Source organism: Cololabis saira, chromosome 3, assembly GCF_033807715.1.
Source record: "Cololabis saira isolate AMF1-May2022 chromosome 3, fColSai1.1, whole genome shotgun sequence".
NCBI lineage: Eukaryota > Metazoa > Chordata > Actinopteri > Beloniformes > Belonidae > Cololabis > Cololabis saira.
This window is the reverse complement of record NC_084589.1, coordinates 52,530,401-52,536,556: the sequence shown is the minus strand read 5'-3', so window position 1 is coordinate 52,536,556 and position 6,156 is coordinate 52,530,401.

Sequence of the window (6,156 nt, the reverse complement as noted above, 5' to 3'; positions counted from 1 at the left end):
TGTTTCCCCATCAGCATCATTGAATATTGATTTAAAAAAAGTATAATAACCCCTCCTTGAACCGCCACCTTACTGTGGTGGAGGGGTTTGTGTGCCCGAGTGATCCTAGGAGCTATGTTGTCGGGGGCACTTTCGCCCCTGGTAGGGACTCCCATGGCAAACAGGTCCTGGGTGACGGGCCAGACTAAGAGCGGTTCACAAAGCTTACCATGGATAACAAAAGATCAAGGACCGTTACGTCGCCCGGATCGGCGTCACCGGGGCCCCGCCCTGGAGCCAGGCCTGGGGTCGGGGCTCGTAGGCGAGCGCCTGGTGGCCGGGTCTTTGCCCGTGGGACCCGGCCGGGCTCAGCCCGAAACGGCGACGCGGGTCCGCCTTCCAGTAGGCCCACCACCCGCAGGAAGGACCATGGCAGGCCGGTGCATTGTGGGCTGGGTAGCAGTCGTGGCGGGGTGCCTCGACGACCCAATCCCTGGACATCAACCCTCACAGTGGGGACATGGAATGTCACCTCGCTGGGGGGGAAGGAGCCGGAGCTTGTGCGTGAGGTTGAGAGATACCGGCTAGAGATAGTCGGGCTCACCTCCACACATAGCTTGGGCTCTGGAACCCACCCTTGAAGGGGGCTGGACCCTCCACTACTCTGGAGTTGCCCATGGTGAGAGGCGGCGGGCTGGGGTGGGCTTGGTTATAGCCCCCCAGCTCAGCCGCCATGTGTTGGAGTTTACCCCGGTGAACGAGAGGGTCGCTTCCCTGCGCCTTCGGGTCGGGGAGAGGTCTCTCACTGTTGTTTGTGCCTACGGGCCGAACAGCAGTGGGGAGTACCCGGCCTTCTTGGAGTCCCTGGGAGGAGTACTTGATAGTGCTCCAACTGGGGACTCCATTGTTCTACTGGGGGACTTCAACGCTCACGTGGGCAATGACAGTGATACCTGGAGAGGCGTGATTGGGAGGAACGGCCTCCCCGATCTGAACCCGAGTGGTGTTTTGTTGTTGGACTTCTGTGCTAGTCACAGTTTGTCCATAATGAACAACATGTTCAGGCATAAGGGTGTCCATCAGTGCACGTGGCACCAGGACACCCTAGGCCGGAGGTCAATGATCGACTTTGTTGTCATTTCATCTGACCTTCGGCCGCATGTCTTGGACACTCGGGTGAAGAGAGGGGCTGAGCTGTCAACTGATCACCACCTGGTGGTGAGTTGGATGCGCTGGCGGAGGAGGAGGTTGGACAGACCGGGCAGACCCAAACGGATTGTGAGGGTCTGTTGGGAACGTCTGGCTGAGCCCTTTGTCAGGGACATCTTCAACTCCCACCTCCGGGAGAGCTTCTCTCGGATCCCGGGGGAGGCGGGGGACATCGAGTCCGAGTGGACCATGTTCTCTGCCTCCATTGTCAACGCGGCGGCTCGAAGCTGTGGACGCAAGGTCTCCGGTGCCTGTCGTGGCGGCAATCCTAGAACCCGGTGGTGGACACCGGAAGTACAGGATGCCGTCAGACTGAAGAAGGAGTCCTACCGGGCTATGTTGGCCGGTGGGACTCCTGACGCAGTAGATAGGTACCGGCAGGCCAAGCGGGCCGCGGCTCGGGCAGTCTTGGAGGCAAAAACTCGGGTCTGGGAGGAGTTCGGGGAGGCCATGGAGGAGGACTTTCGGTCGGCCTCGAGGAAATTCTGGAGGACCGTTCGGCGCCTCAGAAGGGGGAAGCAGTACTCTGCCGGCACCATTTATGGTGCGGGTGGGGAGCTGTTGACCTCGACTGGGGACATCGTCGGACGGTGGAAGGAATACTTTGAGGATCTCCTTAACCCGACTGACATGCCTTCCACTGAGGAAGCAGAGGGTTGGGGCTCGGAGGCGTGCTCATCCATCACCCAAGCCGAGGTCACCGAGGTGGTTCGTAAGCTCCTCGGTGGCCGGGCACCGGGGGTGGATGAGATTCGCCCTGAGTACCTCAAGTCTCTGGATGTTGTAGGGCTGTCTTGGCTGACACGCCTGTGCGACATTGCATGGAGGAAGGGGACAGTACCGCTGGGGTGGCAAACCGGGGTGGTGGTCCCTCTGTTTAAAAAGGGGGACCGGAGAGTGTGTTCCAACTACAGGGGGATCACACTTCTCAGCCTCCCGGGGAAAGTCTACGCCAGGGTACTGGAGAGGAGATTACGGCCGATAGTCGAACCTCGGATTCAGGAGGAACAATGCGGTTTTCGTCCCGGTCGTGGAACACTGGACCAGCTCTATACCCTCCGCAGGGTGCTCGAGGGTTCATGGGAATTTGCCCAACCAGTCTACATGTGTTTTGTGGATCTGGAGAAGGCATTTGACCGTGTCCCTCGTGCCATTCTGTGGGGGGTGCTGAGTGAGTATGGAGTCCGGGGCCCCCTACTAAGGGCTGTCCGGTCTCTGTATGATCGAAGCAGGAGTCTGGTTCGCATTGCCGGCAGTAAGTCAGACTTGTTCCCGGTGCATGTTGGACTCCGGCAGGGCTGCCCTTTGTCACCGGTCCTGTTCATAATTTTTATGGACAGGATTTCTAGGCGCAGCCAGGGGCCGGAGGGGATCCGGTTTGGGAACCTCAGGATTTCATCTCTGCTTTTTGCAGATGATGTTGTCCTGTTGGCTTCATCAGACCGGGACCTCCAGCATGTGCTGGGGCGGTTTGCGGCCGAGTGCGACGCGGCAGGGATGAGAATCAGCACCTCCAAGACCGAGGCCATGGTTCTCCATCGGAAAAGGGTGGCGTGCCTTCTCCGGGTGGGTGGAGAAGTCCTGCCTCAGGTGGAGGAGTTCAAGTATCTCGGGATCTTGTTCACGAGTGAGGGAACAATGGAGTGTGAGATTGACAGACGGATCGGTGCAGCGTCCGCAGTAATGCGGTCGATGTACTGGACCGTCGTGGTAAAGAAGGAGCTGAGTCGAAAGGCGAAGCTCTCGATTTACCGGTCAATCTACGCCCCTACCCTCACCTATGGTCATGAACTTTGGGTAGTGACCGAAAGGACAAGATCGCGGATACAAGCGGCCGAGATGAGTTTCCTCCGCAGGGTGGCTGGACGCTCCTTTAGAGATGAGTTTCCTCCGCAGGGTGGCTGGACGCTCCCTTAGAGATAGGGTGAGGAGTTCGGTCACCCGGGAGGAGCTCGGAGTCGAGCCGCTACTCCTCCACATTGAGAGGAGTCAGCTGAGGTGGCTTGGGCACCTGTATAGGATGCCCCCTGGACGCCTCCCTAGGGAGGTGTTCCAGGCATGTCCCACCGGGAGGAGACCCCGGGGAAGACCCAGGACACGCTGGAGAGACTATGTCTCTCGGCTGGCCTGGGAACGCCTCGGACTCCCCCCGGAAGAGCTGGAGGAAGTGTCTGGGGTGAGGGAAGTCTGGGCATCCCTGCTGAGGCTGCTGCCCCCGCGACCCGGTAACGGAAAAGCGGGAGAAGATGAGTGAGAGATGAGATGATAATAACCCTTTTTTTTATTTAAAAAAAAATCTTTTTAATTTTTTTTTTATTTTTCGTTTATTTCTTTATTTTATTTATTTTTATTTATTTTAGTTTTTAATTTTTAATTAAAAAACAAGGAAAATATTTTCTTTCTTTCTTTCTTTCTTTCTTTCTTTCTTTCTTTCTTTCTTTCTTTCTTTCTTTCTTTCTTTCTTTCTTTCTTTCTTTCTTTCTTTCTTTCTTTCTTTCTTTCTTTCTTTCTTTCTTTCTTTCTTTCGTTCCTTCTTTATTTGTTTGTTTGTTTGTTTGTCTGAGGTCGAGGTTTCCAGATCTGACAGTTCCAACCCAAAACGTGATGTGATGATCCCGAATCAAACTTTCTCTATGTTAAAACCGTCAATTATTAAATGCAAAATACATTTCAAATTTCACAACATCACTAAATAGACCCCCAAAAATTCAGTCTACAAACAAAAATTACAATTAAAATGAGTTTATTAAAGCAGATCAAATATCAGTGAATTTATTGTGTACGTTTCTACATTTCTCTGCCATAATGCCATAACACAAATTGAGCAAGTTAACAAGATCAAGTTACTGGGAATAGTATTGGACAACAAACTTTCATGGTCAGAACATATCGATCACATTACGACAAAAATGGGTAAAAGTATTGCAGTAACAAGGAAATGTTCCAAGTATGTTGAACCAGATACTCTGAACCAAGTCATTAAGGCTCTAGTGTTGTCCCATCTGGACTATTGCCCAATTATTTGGTCATCTGCAGGCAACAAAGATATTGATAAACTTCAAATTGCACAGAACAAAGCAGCTAGGATTGCTTTAAATTGTTCACTGCATGCAAATATCTTAAAAATGCATCAGCATTTATCACGGCTGTTGGTTGTAGACAGATTAAAATTAAGTCTCCTTACTTTCATGAGGAAGTTGATTAATAGTAAAAAAACACAATATTTTGCAGATCAGATAGTGTTCACTAGAAACGTCAATAAATATCCAACCAGACAATCATGTTACGATCATTTACTGGCACCTAAGCCAAGAACAAACTTTTTAAAACACACTGTTATTACAGAGCTATCACAGGATGGAACACATTACCTAATAACATCAAAAATATTACTTCAAAATACAGTTTTAAAAAGGTAGCTAAAGACTTTTTACATAAAATTCAATGAGTAACAAATATATCACATGCTATAATTTATCACAGAAATGTATTTGTTGGTTATACTTCGTGGTTTTGGAATGACTGTATGATTCCTTTTTTTTTCACCACTAATGTATTTTAGACAGAAAGTTTGCTGTTAGTGTGTATTATGACTCGGTGTTACAGTGGTCCGTAACTGCGATATATGTGTGTATGTATGGACTATGTATGTTCTTTTAAAATTGCATTGGGGACTCCAGGAAGAATAGCTGATGTTGCGACATCAGCTAATGGGGATCCTATAAATAAACAAATAAATAAACAAATAATGGAAACTTTTTGTTAATAATTTTAATAATAATAAATATTTTGTAAAAACCAGGAAAAGCAGCCCAAATATACATTTTTCAGCTCAATTGGGCTGAAACCTGCCCAACCTGGCAACACAGATTTAGAACCTCTGCAGGAGATTCTCCTCAAAATGATGAAATAAACGTTTTAATGATGACTAGATGCTTTCACTCTAAAATCAAGACCCTTGGATTGAAATTTAATAATAACTAAGACATTTAAAGGTCTTATTTCAGGAAAATTGAAATTTAAGACTGTTTAAGGTCGTGCTCAGTACTGGAGTTGAGGGGGGGGTGGCATCCCCCCCTGAAATAAAAACGGTCCAAATCATCCCCCCTGAAATAAAAACAGTCCAAATCATCCCCCCCTGAAATAAAAACAGTCCAAATCATCCCCCCCTGAAATAAAAACGGTCCAAATCATCCCCCCCTGAAATAAAAACGGTCCAAATCATCCCCCCTGAAATAAAAACAGTCCAAATCATCCCCCCTGAAATAAAAACGGTCCAAATCATCCCCCCCTGTAAAACTGCCATCCCTCCTTTCCATCCCTTATGTCATTTCATCAATGAATGTGGTTTTACTGCTATTTCAACATTTAGAGTCATCACCAGAAAAATAACACCAGAAAAATAACTTATTTGACAATTTTCACCTGTTTCAAGTAAATTTTCACTTGAAATAAGTAGAAAAATCTGCCAGTGGGACAAGATTTATCTTCTCATTACAAGCAAAAAAATCTTGTTGCACTGGCAAAATTTTCTACTTATTTCAAGTGAAAATCTACTTGAAACAGGTGAAAATTGTGGTTTTTTTCCAGTGATGAGTCTTGTTTTAAGTGTAATGAGATTTTTTTACTAAAATTAGACATTTTCACTAGAAATAAGACAAATATTCTTGTTAAGATTGTGAGTTTTTGCAGTGATCCATGTTACTTATCCTGTGAAGGACAGAGTCATATTGATAAGTTCAGAAAAGTGTTTTTTATTGTTGTGTTTTGATGTATTTGATGTAGTAGTAGTAGTAGTAAATATTTATTTCGGTCAATCACAAACAAAAATGAAAAATCAACAAACAAGATAACACAGGTTTTTCCCTGGTCAACATTGTGATTTGACCGAAAAGGTCTGGGCTTGAAGCATAAAGCTTATCTTGCCCACCTTTTAACAGAATAAAATATACAAAAAAAACAAATGAA